Here is a 17974-nt window from a genome sequence, read left to right as displayed (position 1 = left end):
GTACTTGTGTGTATAGTGCCCACCTCACAGGAGCTATAAGTCGTGACTGGGGCTTTTAAGTGCTAGTATAAGACAAAATAGCTAGCTCTTCTTTATCTGTTTATTCACCAAGCAAACTCATAAGAACATAAGAACATAAGAATGGCCATACTGGGTCAGACCAAAGGTCCATCAAGCCCAGCATCCCATCTGCCGACGGTGGCCAATGCCAGGCGCCCCAGAGAAGGAGAACAGAAGACAAGTGATTTATCTCCTGCCATCCATCTCCTGCCCTTGTTATGAAGGCTAGGGCACCATACTTTATCCCTGGCTAATAGCCATTTATGGACCTGACCTGCAAAAATTTATCAAGCTCTTTTTTAAACCCTAATAGAGTCCTGGCCTTCACAGCCGCCTCGGGCAAGGAGTTCCACAGGTTGACTGTGCGCTGTGTGAAGAAAAATTTCCTTTTATTAGTTTTGAACCCACTACCCATCAATTTCATTTGGTGTCCCCTAGTTCTTGTATTATGGGAAAAGGTAAATAATTTTTCTATATTCACTTTCTCCACACCATTCATGATTTTATATACCTCTATCATATCGCCCCTCAATCGCCTCTTTTCCAAACTGAAAAGTCCCAGTCTCTCTAGCCTCTCCCCATATGGGACCCTTTCCAAGCCCCTAATCATCTTAGTCGCCCTTTTCTGAACCTTTTCTAATGCCAATATATCTTTTTTGAGGTGAGGAGACCACATCTGCACGCAGTACTCGAGATGTGGGCGTACCATAGTTTTATATAGGGGAAGTATGATATCTTTTGTCTTATTATCGATCCCTTTTTTAATAATTCCTAACATCCTATTTGCCTTACTAACTGCCGCTGCACACTGCGTGGATGTCTTCAGAGAACTATCCACTATAACTCCAAGATCCCTTTCCTGATCTGTCGTAGCTAAATTTGACCCCATCATGTAGTACGTGTAATTTGGGTTATTTTTTCCAACATGCATTACCTTACACTTACCCACATTAAATTTCATTTGCCATTTTGCTGCCCAATCACTCAGTTTGCTGAGATCTTTTTGTAGTTCTTCACAATCCCTTTTGGTTTTGACTGTCCTGAACAACTTGGTGTCATCTGCAAACTTTGCCACCTCACTGCTTACCTCATTTTCCAGATCATTGATGAACAAGTTGAACAGGATCGGTCCCAGGACTGAGCCCTGGGGAACACCACTAGTTACCCCCCTCCATTGTGAAAATTTACCATTTATTCCCACCCTTTGTTTTCTGTCTTTTAACCAATTCCCGATCCATGAAAGGACCTTTCCTCCTATCCCATGACCACCTAATTTACATAAAAGCCTTTGGTGTGGGACCGTGTCAAAGGCTTTCTGGAAATCTAGGTATATTATGTCCACTGGGTGCCCCTTGTCCGCATGTTTATTAACCCCTTCAAAGAATTCTAATAGATTAGACAGACACGACTTCCCTCTGCAGAAACCATGCTGACTTTTGCCCAACAATTCGTGCTCTTCTATGTGCCTTGCAATTTTACTCTTTACTAGTGTTTCTACTAATTTGCCTGGTACTGATGTTAAACTTATCGGTCTATAATTGCCAGGATCTCCTCTAGAGCCTTTTTTAAATATTGGTGTTATATTGGCCGTCTTCCAGTCATTTGGTACCAAAGTGGATTTAAAGGATAGGTTACAAACCACTGTTAATAACTCCGCAATTTCACATTTGAGTTCTTTCAGAACCCTTGGGTGAATGCCATCTGGTCCTGGGGACTTGTTACTATTCAGCTTATCAATTAATTCCAAAACCTCCTCTAATGTCACTTCAATCTGAGTGAGTTCCTCAGATTTGTCGCCTAAAAAGGCTGGCTCAGATTTAGGAACCTCTGTAACATCTTCAGCCGTGAAGACTGAAGCAAAGAAATCATTTAATCGCTCCGCAATGGCACTGTCTTCCTTGATCGCTCCTTTTATATCTTTATCATCCAAGGGCCCCACTGCTTTTTTAGCAGGCTTCCTGCTTCTAATGTATTTAAAAAACATTTTACTATTGTTTTTTGAATTTTTGGCTAGCTGTTCCTCAAACTCTTTTTTGGCTTTTCTTACTACATTATGACAGTTAATTTGGGAGTGTTTATGTTCCTTTCTATTTTCCTCAGAGTGCTTTAAATCATTAAAATCATTGCCTCCACCTTACAAATGGAGAAGCCAAGAGACTGAGAGGGGCAGTCACTTGCCCCACCACCTAGGCTAATGACTGAGCTAGGACTACAAAAACCCAGCTTTTCAGGGTCCCAGGTCAGTTCCCCATCCACTAGGCCACAATAACATACTGTATTTCATTATGCATTATTAATGACAAGAAGAATATGGACTATAATCCACCACATATAGTGTAGCTTCTTATACTATTAAGCTCCATTTTTGCAAAGCATAATACAGTGCTGAGGTTTGAGGCCCACTTGTTCTGTATCTGTCATCAACGCTACTGACTTCAGTGAGAGCAAGACTAAGCCCATTCTCTGCGTTCAGGGTCCAGTTTTCAAACTGAAACGTGGACAATTGGGTATTAAAATAACAGCATTTAAAGAAAATGGGGGCGGATGCGGTGCAAAACCTTTGACTGACTGTCTCATACCCTGTGTTATGACATATCACACATCACCACAGAAGACATGCTGTGGAGTTACAACACAGGGATGTGATTCATATACTGCTCCAGCTGTAGAATTTTGACTGCCACAGGGCTCTGCAGTTGGAGGCATTTTCCTATGTCTGGCTCGCTAGCTTTACCTAAAAAATAACACTAAGTAAGACTGATCAGGATTTTTTTAATGAAACGTTTTATTTGAGAATGCTTTGGTTTTAACAAACCATCTGTGGGAAAGGAAGGGTCGGTTTTGACTCCTTTTCCCAATTTGAAAAATCTTTGAAGAAAAGAATTCTGAAATTCTTTCTTCAGTTCTATCATTTTCTGAACAAAAAGTTCAGGGATTTTTGGTTTTTGAAGGAATTATTTTGGTTAAAAGTGTGTTACTTTATAGTTTTAGAAATGTAAAAAACAAATGGAAACAAGGTTTTGAAGTGAAACACTTCAACTGACCTAATGAATTTTTTTTTCCCAGAAAATGAAAATTCTGGAGATTTTTGATCCTCCCTCATGTTTCCAGATAAGAAAATTCTCAAAATCTTGTAAGATCAGCATAAAACAGTGCTCAGCGGTCTGAGACCAAAATTGTTAAAATCAGGAATAACAGTCATTACACCTCAGCACCAAACTTGGATTTTTCTTCTGAATTTGGTTCAAAATATCTGAAAATGAATGTAATTTGATAGGTGCAGTCTGAAGGGTCGTAAACCATACAAGAGACAAAGCAGAAGATGACCTGTTTAACTGTAACTTTGACAGTTTTCAAACTATCGCTTTAAATGCATAAGTAGCTTCTTCATCAGGCTTGCAGGCTAGGGCACTGAAGGTGAGCATTCTATGTGTGCTCCAAATAGTCACTCTGCAGCCAACCAGCCTAGAACAAAGTAGGTTGGGTTGTGCTATGTGCTTTATGCAACAGCCTGCTTTGTCTTTCTCTGTTTTGGGGTTATTGTGTTTTAGGGGTTTGAATTTTAAGGTTTAGTGTTACATTGCAACATTTCAGAAAAATAAACACAAAACACTCTGTGTATGCTGTAAACATAACAGGTATGAGAAACAGATCATAGAATACTATATAGATACGAGGAAGAGACCTGTATGAGCTCAAAAGCTTCTCCCTCTCACAAGCAGAGGTTAGCGCAGTAAGAGGTATTATCTCACCCACCTTGGCGCTTGAAGAGGTTCACTTTATTAAAGTGTAAATAACCCATGAAAAGATCCAGAGGGGATTTTGTATTACATATAAAGAATAGCTACATATGAAAATAAGAGATATGAACCCTAACAAGCCTATTGAACAGCTGCAATAAATTGTAATGGAGAGATAGACTATAGACTAACATGGCTATCAAAACAAAAAAGCAGTCTGGTAGCACTTTAAAGACTAACGAAATTCAGTAGGTGGTGAGCTTTCGTGGGAAAATGTATTTAATTTTTTTATTTATTTAAAATTTAAAATTTATTTAAATTTATTAAATTTATTTAAATGTATTTATTTATTAGGTGGTGAGCTTTCACCTAATTATTTTGTTAGTCTTTAAAGTGCTACTGGACTGCTTTTTTGTTTTAGCTGTAATAAAGATTGTTTAAAGGGCTTTAAAAACTATGCTGTATCCCAGCAGTCACTGACAATTGTGAGGCTTTTTTTAATCTATTTTTAGTGCAAATGTGGCGTGTGATCATTCTAATAAAAATACTGTCAGATTTAGCCACACCAGGAGGGACTGATACCATAGGCATGTTTGAGGTTGTGGCATTTTCCATACAGCCTGTTCACAGCTAAGGCTTCTGCAGTGTGAAAGCTAAATTGGTATGCCAGGAGATAAACATTCTTGTGCAATATTACAGAGGAGGGAAATATGGAAGATGAAACATTTTTATACCATAGTATAAGGATGTGGAGCTGTACAGACCCCAGAGCACTGCATCAAGCATGGAGGAAGCCTTCCACAAAAAGTAAGTACAAATTTGGGGTAGATCCAAAGTGCTACAGGGCAAATGCATACACTGCTGACTCCAGGTTTGAGTGATGAGTGCTACTGTAGCTTTTCCACTGGTAAGTTGCATAAAGCTGGCAACATTATTAGTTTTCTTTAATAGCTTATACAGAACTGTGAAAGGAATACACTTTCAGATAATGGCTCCAAAGCCTTCGCCCCTGCCCATACTTGCATTCCCCTCCATTCCTTTGTTTGTGGGAGCAGTGGCTCACCTAACTATAGCAATGCTTGGGTTCTGCCATGAATACTCAAGTGATCTAGAGCAGTGTTTCTTAAACTTTGAGACCACAGAGCACCAAACAATAATATTTTTTACATGGAACACCTACGAACATTTTCTTAAATTGTCAAACAAAAAAAAATCAAACAGCAACATATACAGCAAAAACAAAATGAAGTAATTTAATCAGGTATCATGACAATGAAGAAGTAATCTTGTATCTGGTTTTCATAACAGAAAATATAGATAATCAGTGTATGATATCAAAACGGTGTCAGATGCTCGTGGCACACCTGCGAGTTGTTCACAGAACACCAGTGCACCAGTGTCCCACTGAACACAGTTTAAGAAACAACTGCTCTAAAGAGTAGCATGAGGGTAGAAAGTTCATCATTAGTTGTATGTGAAAATAGGTGAAGGCAGTTCTTAAGGCAGATGCTGTACAACTCTCCAGAGGAAAAATGCCCCTTTTGGAAACGCTCTCACTCCTGTGCTAGAGGCATTGCAAAGTTTTCCTGTGCCTTTGCTAGATGGAGGTGTTTTTTTTTAATTTTAAATAAAATCAAAGAATTTTCCATTTAAAATTTGTTCTAAAACCTGAGGGGCAATCTTTTCTTTTTCAGCACACATCTGTTTTCAAATGCTGTTTTCCACCAAAAACATTTAAACAATACTATTTTGACCAGTTCTATTTACTATTTATTTTCAGAAGTAACAAATTCAGCATTAGTATTGCCTTTATTGCAATACCAAATTAGAGGAGTTGATGAATTCAGAGGTTGAAATTCACTCCTGTGCTTCCCTTCCCCCAACTTAAATAAGATACGCAACTTCTTCTAGCTCCCTGCACAGGGATGAATGCCGCTGATAGTGAATACATATTTATTTTAAATGCAAATAACTTTGGTAATTAGCCAAGTCAAGACCTAAAATTTCAATCCTGATTGTGACAAAACTTCCACTGACTTCAGTGGGCATGGCACTCGATTTAGATAATGTATCTGGTGATTGATACTTAAGAGAAATTATGAGAAACCCATAGAAAGTGGATTTTTATATCCTTTGTACTCACAATAAAAGAACAGTGGGGCCATGACCTTGAATGGGATTGGTGGGTGCTGCAGTTATACACAAATAGCTAGTCACAATGTTATTGTAGGGGTGCCAAACTATTGCCACAGTTACTTCTGTGCTGTCTTCAGAGCTGGATGGCCCTACTGCAGAAGCTGCTGGCCAGGCAGCGGCACAGAAGAAAGGGTGTCTAGAGCATACTATGCCCCCCTTACTCCTTCACTGATTCCTTTAGAGTTGGGTCAGGACCCTGTAGGCTTCACACCATGATAATTTGAGATTTAAATATGGGAAATAATGGAAATGTATGGCTTTAAAGAAATCTATGATGGTGAAATTGATCAAAATGGACCATTAGTTTGTTAGGGTCCTTCATACCTGGTTCAATCAATTTTCAGGCAGATGTTCCAGTCACATACTAGTCAGTTCCTGAGAAACCATGATCGAATCTAATTTTTAAAGCAAGTAGATGCACTTTCTTAATGTGGGAAGCAATTTACTTCAGCACATTTCTCTAAAATTTAGTGACGCATACTACTATGCAAAAACCTGTATTACAGAAATACCCATGTCATGCTTTTTTTTTGTTTTTGTTTTGAGGTATGTGCTGGTATTGCATTCTGGCGTCTCCTCACCTGGGTTCCCATGGCTGGGGCTCTTGGTGAGGCTCCAGGTCCCAGCTGGCCTGCAGCTGCAGGGCTGCCATAGCCCCTGCCGGCCCCACAGCAGCACAGGGGCTTGGAGCCAGAGCCCCCCCAATCTGTCTGGCAGCCCCAGCTGCAGGAACGCAGCAGGAGGGAGGGGAGAAGGAGTAGTTCTGGCTCCTTTCTTGTGTGGTTTTTGTTTAAAAGCACTGGAAATACCCTTTACTTCTCTTTGTTAGGGGAACTCATCTGCCTTGATTTAACAACAAGGCAAGCTCAAGGCCCCAATTTGAAGTCCATTCTGCCCTCTGGAATGTGGGGGAAAAATACACATTTAATCAATACCATTTTCTTGAGATAAAAGTACCCTCTGATCCAGTGTGGGTAAGAAATCTAACCCAGAAGACTTCCTGAATTAATTAAACTAAGACATTAATGAATAAAGAAATGTCAGACTAGTTCATTCAACCTTTCCATTTCGAGTTAGACAGAGTGTTGCTGATAGATTTTAAGGCCTACTAGAAGGGACTAATAATCCATAGACCACGTCTACCACGACCATCTTTGCTGCCCTTGTTTTACATTATGTCAATAATATTTTCTCATTGTCTCTCTTCAGGCACTGCAGCTGTTGTATTTGAACTGTACTTAAGACACAGGAGGCCTGCTTCCCGATCCCGGGTTCCGGCGGTTCCCAACCTTTTGAGAAATTGGCACACTTCAAAGAGACAAACAATTCTGTAGCACACCCACCTTTTTCAGCTGAATCAGCTGTTCCTGAACATCACCTTTACCATGGCTATGGTCTCACTAGAGATGTTTGCAACATCGTAGTGTGTACAACAAGCTAAACAGGGATCAAATGTGTTAATGTTGCAAGTCCACCACAGAAAACAGATCTTTGACAGTTGTGTGAGTTAACATGGATGGGCGTTGCTAGGGATGTTGATTAATTGAATAACTGCTGAACATTTCATTGATTACTTAGTTGGTTGGGGTGGGGAGGAGAAGCTCCAGAGGGTAGGATATCTTTGCAAAGAGCTGCCAGAGGGGAAAGGGATGCCAGTCCACAGCACACATGGACAACTCTCATAGTTCACTGCTCTGTCACAGCACACTGAAAACCACAGCACTATGGTAATAATCCATAAATAGTAATGACATTTAAGAGGAAAGAGAAGAACCTGAGTCCCACAGAGGCTGGCTGGAAGGAAGACAATTCTAGATTTCAGGGGCAGTGGCCATCTGGTGGATTTGGGCATCCTTGGAGCTAGTCCTAATATGGACCCAGCCATGCTGTGCAGTGTTCCCTGTAAGCTGTGAACTTGTGTAGCCATGCAGGGCAGATGCAAATACTGTCCAGCGATTAGCAGGCTGCCCATGGCCACCATCTGTTTCTTCTGGGGGGTGCACATGTGACTTGGTGCACATAAAAAAAGACTTATTCCACATGTAGTACCCAGAGGCACTGAGACTTCATATGCAGGTGAGTGAAGTCTCTGGTCTACAGCCTTGACTAAAAGCCAGGTGGCCTTTAGTTCATGTGATAGAACACAGGGCTTTAGCTGTTCCGATCAGAGGTTCAATCCCTGGTGCTGGTACCCCACATCTGTCAGTGTTACACATGCATGGATAGAAAAGATCAATGGAAACATTGCTACTGTGTGACAAGTCACTTTGCCATCTGTAAAAAGAGGTGTTTGTGCACGTGCAGGGGGGAAATAACCATCACCCAACTTTTGCCCTACAAAGGGTCACGTACGGTAGAGCAAGGCATTGCCAGGGCTGTTGTAACTCCATGCACCTAAGGGTTAAGTAGCTGCAGGGACGAAGGGTGCCTGGGAGATGTAGGCCAGAGGAAGCATGGGAGTTGTAGTAAAACTCCTGAGTATGTTCCTATGTAATGGCTGCCTAGGCGGAGGTAATGTACTTTCCCCCTCTGTGCAATAGACTTCTTTCCACCAGTGTAAATACAGCGCCCCCCCGAGAGGGGCGCGAGACGGGGCCGGCAGGAGCGAGGCGGGCAGGGCCAGGCAGGCTCAGAGTTGGGGGTCGGCCGGAGAAGTAACTTTGTCGTAGTCTCACTTTGTCACTTGCCCGCTGGGGGTTTCTTTCCCCCGTGCCGGGGTGGGGGGATGTTTGCCGGCAGACCTCCCCCTCCACCCCCGCACGCGCACGGAGCCCCGGGGGGCAAAAGGGGGTGCCCCCCGCCTCGCCAAACTTCGCCCATCTGCCGCCCACGCTGGAGCTTCCCCAACCCTCTCCCGGCCCTTGTCAGTTTCAGTGCAGCGCCCTCCTCCACTGTCCCTATTGCGAGCGCCACAGGTTGGAAGCGGTGTGCGTGCGCGTTTTGCTTCCCAGCAAGTTCCCAGTTTGTGGTTGTGTAACAGGTAGATCACTCCCCCCATCCCCCCCCGCATCCCTTCCTGTTAGCCAGCCATAAACAGCTACTGGGCAGCCTCTGAGAGTCGCTTTTCACGAGTGATTTAAACCTCTACAGGAAGCAGAAACAACCCCTCCCGCTGAAAAGGTGCCCACAGTCCATCAGCAAGCAGCGTGCAGGGTGCTGCGTCCAAGCGCCTATGCTTTCCCCTGCCTTCCTGGTCAGCTGTACCCTGTCGCTACCAGCTCTTCTTTGCTTGCCGCTTTCCTGCGTCCCTCTCTGTATCCTCCTTCACACGGAGGAGTCTCTCTCCGCCCCTCTGTGAGACTCTGTATTCCTACGCTATTGTAGCTGATATTATACTTCAGGTTGGAAGGTCTTTAGGGCGCGGAAGAGTTTTTGCATGCTTGTGAAACGCTATGGACAGCGGAGATGACAGTAGCTGGCTTTCTCCCAAACAAAATTGTGAGGAAAGAGTCCTGTGTTTCTTCAGTGTGAACTTGTCTTTGCTCAATCTTTTTGTTGGAGAGTTTGGCAAATTTTCTGGGGGGACAACCTGGTTTGGACAAAAAGGTGCACATCAGTCCTCACCACACCCTAAATGTTTAAAATGCTGACTTGTAAATATTCCCTGTAGTCCTTGTGTAGGCGAATATACTGATGACTGGGAGGTTTGTATCTGCATAAAGTCAGCCTGCACTGGCTCCCTCCAAAACAAAAAGCAGTCAAGTAGCACTTTATAGGGGCTCGTCTGCATACGTGGCTCAATCTAATTCTTGACCTCCCCCCCCACCCCTCCACTCTCTGATTTGCTCACTTTGATTATCTTTTTCTGATTTGTCCTCCTTGCTTACTGTTTTTGGTTCTCTGTGCCTTAAATATTGAGTCTGTTCTGGTCTGGCTATGGTCTGAAGAAGTGGGTCTGTCCCCCGAAAGCTCACCTAATAAACCATTTTGCTAGTCTTTAAAGTGCTACTTGACTGCTTTTTGTTTTGATAGCATATAGACTAGCAGGGCTTCCTCTCTGTTACCATTCAACATGCATGGCTCCCTCCAGAATGTCTCAGGATTTAGCTGTACCACACCCACTATTGTTTACTCTGTTGCATACCTGTTAAACAGGTATTAAAGTGATAGCTTTATGAAATTAGGATCTCTAATGGCATGCATGTTGCATTCTTCTTAATCAGAGATTCACTGCTCTGGTTAGTCAGCATGGCAGAGGCTTGTGTTACATATAAGAAAAGGAGGAAGGACTGGTGAATTCACTGCACTTTTAACAAAATACAGGGTGTTTCGTTGCTGGGTCCCTTCTCACTGATTTTACAGCTGTGTATCCCCAATGACTACCTTGAAGTTACTCCTTTCACACTGGTATAAATCTGAGCTGTCAGGCTCTACAGTTCTGATTGTGGAGTGCAGAGTGGTTACTTGAGTTCTTCAACTTTGATCTCACCCATTACTTCACTACCACTGACTGCAATTAACTTTCCATGCACAAAAATTGACTTTATAGTCAGGGTAACATCACAAATCTTGGTGCATTGCAAAGACAGGTTTTTTTAGTTCTGAATTGATATAAAGGGAATTTGCAGCAAAGAAAATAGAGATCATTTATATTTTAAAGGTGAACAGGCAGAAGAAAAATGTTTAATAACATAAGTATATTACTGTGTACAAGATGTCATTCTTGCAGTTTCCCAGAGATCCTTAAAGGGGCGCCTTCACTTTAAAAAAATCATAATTCTGCTAAGGGGAAAAATGACTTACTGTTATTAAAAGTAGTGCCTAAGATTACCATCACTGAAAAAATAGAGAAAATATATTTTCAGATGTTTGTTTGTTTACTTTATGCATTTGATAGCACCAAGTATACAGTCAATTTTACATTTTCTCTAGTCACTTAGCCATGCTATCTGAATCAGAAGCCCTTTTATACATTATTGTGACAGTGAATAGTGGCCTAAAAGGGGGTGTAATACATTTAGATTGCCTGAGAGATGTATAAAGGGGGCTTGATATAAATGGGAATTTTGCCCATACTATAAAGCAGGGTTCAGTAAGGTTTTTGAGGTGGAGTGCTGACATTGGACCCTTTGACCGCTATGTACAGTCTGAGTGCCTGTGATACTTTTGAAAGTCACTAATAGCCCTACTTATAACATCTTCATTAGTAAATTAAGACGTAGAGCTTTACCACTTAGGTGGCGGTTGGTAGCATTAGTTGGTCTTTTGTTAATCCACAGGCAGCATGGCTTTGGGCAAGCTCCCCGGGAAAGGAGATGCAGGGCTGAGTTCCTGCCATGCTCTTGACACCCAATGTCGGGGTTGCTCCCCTCTTGTATGAAGTTTCACTTGCACACAAGTATTTTCAGGATCAGAACTGAACACGGCATCCCAGTAGAGAAGTCTATTAAAAATGCAAGCAAACGTGATTGTAATGCTCCAGAATTTAGTAGGTGGACTCCAGAGCAAGGTAGTACCTAAAACTACTTTTAACTCGTTGTTTTTGTTAGATTTTTTAAGCTGATGGCATCCTTTTAAGGGGACGCTGTGGCTTTCTCTACATATCAGCATTCTTTTGAAATAAGCCATTCCGGAATAGCGATTCCAAAGTATCTTATTTCAAAATAACACAGCCACACACAAGAATGCATTTCAAAATAGCACCCAACCTATAGAGTGCCTATTTTAAAATAGTGCTATTGGATGCCATTATGGCTTATTTTGAAATAGCACTATTCCGTGTCTTAACAGTGTCTATTTCGAAATAGCTGTTTCGAAATAGGCGTTATTCCTCCTGCAGTGTGGTTTATGAAATTTGAAATGATGTGCCCACTATTTTGAATTTATTTCAAAATAGCATGTCCTTAGTGTAGACACTTGCAAAGTTATATTGAAATAACAGCTGGTATAGCTAAATAACTTTGCTGTGTGGCCATAGACTGTTGGATAATTTTTTCTGAATCCCTTACCCTTTATTAGCTAATACTCCTTAGTTGATTTAACCAGAGAGAATTTTTCAAATCCAATGTAATCTTTGCTATTTTCTATTTCCCTTTAGCCTCTCTTTGACAATGAAAATGGGTTAGTTCTTGCCGTTCTGCTTTTACTACTAGTCAGTTTCATTTTTAGTGTCTGGCGAACTAACTCAGCTGTTTTTAGGCTGCAAAACCTGCAGATGAATCAAGTTTGATTTAAAAAATATAAAAATAATAGCAAAACTTTGGGCTGAGCAAGTGTGGTGTTTATGCAATCTAAAATGTGGCTGTGAACCAATGGTCTCTAATATGATTTGTTCAGCAGGATTTTGCTATGCCCACAATCTTATCTGCAACTTTTATTCTTCTCTGATTTAAACTTTACAGTCATCGCAATATACTGGGGTTGCTATCTGTCTAATCTAAGGGACTTTTAGAATGCCAGTCACCACAGTGTGTAAGCACCAGGGCAACATCACTTACTGCTGCAAAGTGCAAGGGATGTATCATGCCATGCTGCAGCAGCAGCAGCAACAGAACCTGCTTAGTTTCCCGTTTGATGGCTGACAAATGGGATCAGTATCACGGCACACAACAGGATCACTCTGGCTTAATACAGGCCCCTGTTATCTCTGTCTGTCTGTTCAAATAGGGATTAAGTGGTAAACAGTTTTATATCGGTGCTTGTAGATACCCCATACCCAAAGTGCTTTTTAAAGTTCTTAATTTTGCAACCTGGACAAACTATGTGGAAGGCCAAAACAGGCCCTGTCGTGTAGAATCATCCTGTGGGAGCACTCGGTCAGTACTTGCTGGGGTGTTACCACAAACCGGTGGAGCTCTGGAGGGCAGAAAGAGGAACATAAAGGATGATCAGCCCCTAGCAGCTCATGTCATGTGATGGCATGACTAACTGAGGGGGATGGGAACATTTCTGGTTTTCTCTGCATATCTATCCCTTCCTGATTTAATCCAACTGCCTTGTGCCTGTCCCTACCCATATTCTGCAATGGCTTCCACATGCAGGGCCCCGATTGATAATTTTGTCAGTATCTTTGGGGCTGCTTCTAGTGGGAGTTCTGAATGGCATGAAGAGTCAGGGCAAGGGCCATAATGCCCTGCTTGCTGCCGCCCTCCTGGTGGTCTAGGTCAGCATTTCTTAAACTTTTTTGAGACCACGGAACACCAAACAATATTGGTTTTATACAGAACATCTATGAAAATTTTCTTCCAAAACATTATCGTCAGACCAAATATCAAACAAACAAACAGCAACATATACAGCAAACAAAATGAAGTAATTTAATCAGGTACCATAGGAATGAAGAAGTAACAGTGTATGTGGTTTTAATAACAGAAAATATACACCATGAGTGTATTTGCCTAAGTGCTTGTGGCACACCTATGAGTTGTTGATGGCGCACCAGTGTTCCGTGGAACATAGTTTTAGAAACACTGGGCTAGATGACGTAAGGCTGCAGGCTGACATTTCTCAGAGCCCACCTGCCAATGGCTGAAATTATAAATAGGAATCCCCCGCCCCCTTTGCCACTGAATTCGCCGGATCACAAGGGACAGACTGTGGGAATAGGAGATATTTGAGTAAAAATCATGATAAGGACAGTTCTTCTAAGCAGAGAGAATGGTTCTGCATATTTATTACTACTTATTATGTTATATTAAAATATCCAAAAGTGCATGAGGTTCCTTGCGCAGAAGAATAGGCCAAAATTTCAAAAGCAGAGGGGTGGGAACTCCAGGTCTGGGGGGCATTGTCACACCTCCATATTTTACATGGGGCTCCACTGTCCTACCATGCCCAAGGTCCTGGATGCTGGGCCCATGCCCAGGGTTTCAGCTGCTGGACCTGGTCCCACCAGGGTCCTGGCTCCATGCCAGATGCTTGGCTCCCAGCCCCACACCCGCCCCCAGCTGTGGTCCCAGGCTTGTTCCTCCACCTTACTACTGTCTCAGTTCTCCCTTCCTGGAGACAGCTCTGCTCCCAGCCCCAGCTTTTGGCTGGGATGGTGTGTGGAGAGGGCGGTGTAGACAGGGCTAACGTGGCTGGCTTTCAGCACTCCAAGTATTAAAAATGTTCCAGCCCCATTGCTCAAAAGTGACTTAATGGTTGTGGGTAACTCTTTTTTTGAAGCCCAACTTTATATGCCTAAAAGGGACCTGATTTTCTGAAGGGGCTGAGCACCCCCACTCCACACTCAAGTCAGTCCCTTTTAATATGTTTCATGATGAGTGCCCCAAAGCCGTAGGAACATAAAGATATAGGCTGTATACTTCATCTTCCTAGCAAGATTACTTTATGGCCTCTGTCAGTGGAATAGCTCGAGAGACATGGCTCCTGCATTGAGGTATATCTACAAGGTGCTGGGATGTGTGGTTCCCAGCGTGGGTAGATAGACGCATGCTAGCTCTGCACAAGCTAGTGTGCTAAAAATAGCCATATTGTGACAGTGGCTTGGGCTGCCTGCTTCACCCTCTGCATATATATTGTAAACTCTGTTTTATTCAGTGTTCGTTCAACTGGAATTCTCAAATAACCAGCACAAACATTCTGCTTTCCCTTCTGCAAGCAGAATTGAGCATGTGCGTAACACCCTGCCCAGCACTGCCCTACTTCTCTCTGAGCTGGTGGAGGGGCTTCCAGCCCCAGGGCTGCCAGGTTCCCCCAGCCCCAGCCGGCAGAGTTCCATGCCTCTGCGGGCTCCCAGTCCTGGGGCTGCCAGGGTTTCCCAGGTGCCTCTGGGTTTCGAGGCTGTAGCTGCTGGCCTGGCTCTATGCTCCTGCGGGGTTCAGGCTCCCAGGGCTGCTGGAGTTTCTCCCATCCTAAGCTGGCTCCATGGGGCTGCTGGAGCTGCCAGTGTTCTCCTGGCTCTGGGGCTGCCGGCAGCACTCTGCTCCCCGGCCAGCTCCCAGCCCCAAGGGATGGAGCTGCTGGAGTTCCCCTGACCCTGGCCAGCTCCCAGCCCTGGGGCTGGCAGGGTCCCCGCCTCCCTGCCAGGGATCCCTTGGCTTTGTCTCTCCCCGGTTGCCTGTGCCTCCTGTGACCCCCGCTTGTGCCTCCCTCAGCTGCTGTCTATTAACCAGCATATATGAACATCCGGCAACCTCCTGGTCCTGGGATTACTCGATATGAGTTTACTGTATTAGGTGACTAGCTCAAGCTTCCCTCTGTGCTGCTGCATCCACACAGCTCTGCTTGAGGTAGCAGCTAAATATAGCACACGTACTGGGCCTTGCACCTCTCAGCTAGCGTGTAGCCATACTCTTTGGAAGCTTGCAAGCGCATTGCAGACGTGACTCAGAGAAAGAGGCAGCAGAACGGATGTGGGGAGAACAAAAAAAGAGCAGGTTTGCCAGCAGCGAGATTACATAGCTATTCAGCCAGTTATCAGGAAATAAAATGTCTTTGGTATGGCACATTAGCTAGTTTACATACATTGTTATGATTGAACGTTTAAAATGGGAAAATGTGTCTCTTGGATGGAGGCACGAATAGCTATTGTGCAAAATCTCATTGATCTTGCTGACACACAGCACTCACACTCTAGTAGATCCATTCCCTGGGATCAGGCCCAGATGTGAATGCAATACTATGTCACAGAGAGGTAGCCATGTCAGTCTATCTTCCCAAAACAGAAGAGCAGCCCTGTAGCATTTTAAAGACTAACAAACTAATTTATTCGCTAATGAACTTTCATGGGACAGACCCACTTTTTTAGATCTGGATATTCTGATTCAGAAGTGGGCCTGTCTCACGAAAGCTCCTCACCTAATAAATTAGTTTGTTAGTCTTTAAAGTGCTACAGGAAGTGCTACAGGACTGCTTTTTTGTTTGGTGAATACTATATCATGTTCCTATGTGGTTTGCTTATCACCCAAAGTGTCTGGTCTTTCCCAGCCATAGAATAGTGACTTGATTTGAAGTGCTCTAAGCTATTACCATACCATTCCTCTACCCAGATTTTGTATAACAATTATACAGGTTGAACCTCTCTGATCCTGAACTCTCTCCTCCCACAATGTCTGTAATCTAGCATGATTTCAGTTAGCGGGGTGTAGTTATCATGGGCGTGGCCAAGTTTCCCCAGGGTCCCATAAGGTTTGTTTCCAGCTGCCAGTCCTGGCTCTCAGTGTTCTGCGCTGTAATTTACCCCTAAATGTCTTCTAAGAGGCCAGTAAGCAGTGGGAGTGTTGGTAATGCTGCTAGACAATATTGACCTCCTGTGATTCGGCAAATCCTCTCATCCAGCACCAGTCAGGTCCCCAAGGTGCCAGACAAGAGAGGTTCAACCTGTACTTTTGCATGCTTCGTCTAGTCTCCATACGTAGATATGTGAATTCAATTGCTATGATTTTTATGTGTTCAGTTACTGTAAAAAATCTTTTTTTTTTTTGTTTTTTTAGTAAAATAAGTGATACTATCTGAGCCCTAGAATGAGAGAGCAGGAGTTGGGGCATGCATGCAAAATGCAGAAAGCTTTTCAGCTCTTTCTCGTAGCAGATTTGCCTGTGTAATACAAAACAGGCCTGAAAGGTACTGAAAAAAATTTTTTTTTAATAACTGTAGTTCACAGGTACAAGTGATTGAAATAGGTGGAGAGGAGATTTGTTCAGTGAGAAAGTAGAGTTCAGTTCTCAAAGTGGAACAGCAGGGCCGACAGCCTCTGCGGGCCCTGGAGCAAGATTCTGGGGGCGGTCTCTGACCCTGGAAGAGGCAGGGCCAACAGCAGGAGTGCAGCCTAGGGCAGTTAGCTTCCAGCCTCGCTTCAGTTGCAGAGCCGCATTCCCCCACCCCTCCGCCGCCGGGCAGCTGCCTGGAGCGACAAAGCTGCACTACCGCAGCACTTCAAAGGGGCCTGGCTGCCCCCGGAGCCAAAGTAGCAGTGAGAGTGGCCAGAGCTCTGGCCCCTTTTGAAATGCCAGGTCCCAGGGCAACTGCCCTCTTTACACACATCCCCACCCCCCGCTTCTGTTGGTGGGCCTCTAGTGGAACAGCACTTTAAGGCTGTGGGAATTCTTCACGGACATTAGGACATAAGGCTGCTGCTCCTTTCTGAATGTGCCCTATGTAGTGTTGGTATTTCAGCACACCTGTTTATAACTTTGTTGAAGAAGATGAGATGATAAAGCACAATGGCCTTGTAAATGTTTCTGCGAAAGGGGTCGTGTTACTCTCTCTATTACTTATGTTCTTAATGAGAGATGACAGTGGCCATTAGGTTTTGTGAGCAGAGCTGCTAAATGAGCCGGTACTGTACTAGTCATGCTATACGAGATGAAGTAGGCTAGCAGGAAACTACATTTGAGCTGTAGGCTTCTTGTAGTGTCACGGTAAATATTTAATTTTTCCAAAAAGAGTTAAAATCTTCCCATATGTTATAGAAACAGCAAGGCTGTGTCTACACAGGCACATATCTTCGAAATAGCCATATTTCGAAGATTACTAATGAGGGGCTAAATTGAATATTCAGCGCCCCATTAGCATTAGGATGCTTCCGGCCACGGCGCTTCGAAAGCGTGCAGCTCGGCGCGGCTACACGGGGCTCCTTTTCAAAAGGACCCCGCACCTTTCAAAATCCCCTTATCCCGATCACTGATCGGAATAAGGGGATTTTGAAAGGTGCGGGTCCTTTCGAAAACGACCTCCATGTAGCCATGCCGAGCCACGCGCTTTCGAAAGCGGCTCTTTTGAAGCGCCGCGGCCAGAAGCGTCCTAATGCTAATGAGGCACAGAATATTCAATTCAGCACCTCATTAGTAATCTTCGAAATGGCCATTAGCATGGCTATTTCGAAGATTTGTGCCCGTGTAGACACACCCCAAAAGTTTTATTTTGTTTTGTTTTACTCTTCAGCATTGCATTGAAATTTCTGTTTGGTAGCTCTTCTGCATTCCTCATAGCTCACTCCTACATGGCTACTGTTGATATATTTATGCAGCGGTCGTTAGATTTCTTGTGCCACCTTCCAAAAGAATGCTTTGCAATTAATGGTCCCTGTCTTTTAT

General features: G+C 43.5%; 1 protein-coding gene across 2 annotated transcripts in view; it reads left to right on the top strand.

Moving 5' to 3' along the window:
• Positions 1-8486: 8486 nt before the first annotated feature.
• Positions 8487-17974, top strand: part of FYCO1 (FYVE and coiled-coil domain autophagy adaptor 1) — a 93017-nt gene continuing 83529 nt past the window's right edge. For both annotated transcript variants that reach the window (XM_074988259.1, XM_074988258.1), the window contains exon 1: positions 8487-8507. The gene's annotated coding sequence lies outside the window, so the exon portion shown is untranslated. The remainder of the gene's footprint in view (positions 8508-17974) is intronic.

This window comes from Carettochelys insculpta, chromosome 2 (genome assembly GCF_033958435.1).
Source record: "Carettochelys insculpta isolate YL-2023 chromosome 2, ASM3395843v1, whole genome shotgun sequence".
In the NCBI taxonomy this organism is placed as follows: domain Eukaryota; kingdom Metazoa; phylum Chordata; order Testudines; family Carettochelyidae; genus Carettochelys; species Carettochelys insculpta.
The sequence above is the reverse complement of the archived record's forward strand: the minus strand, read 5'-3'. Positions and strand labels throughout refer to the sequence as shown.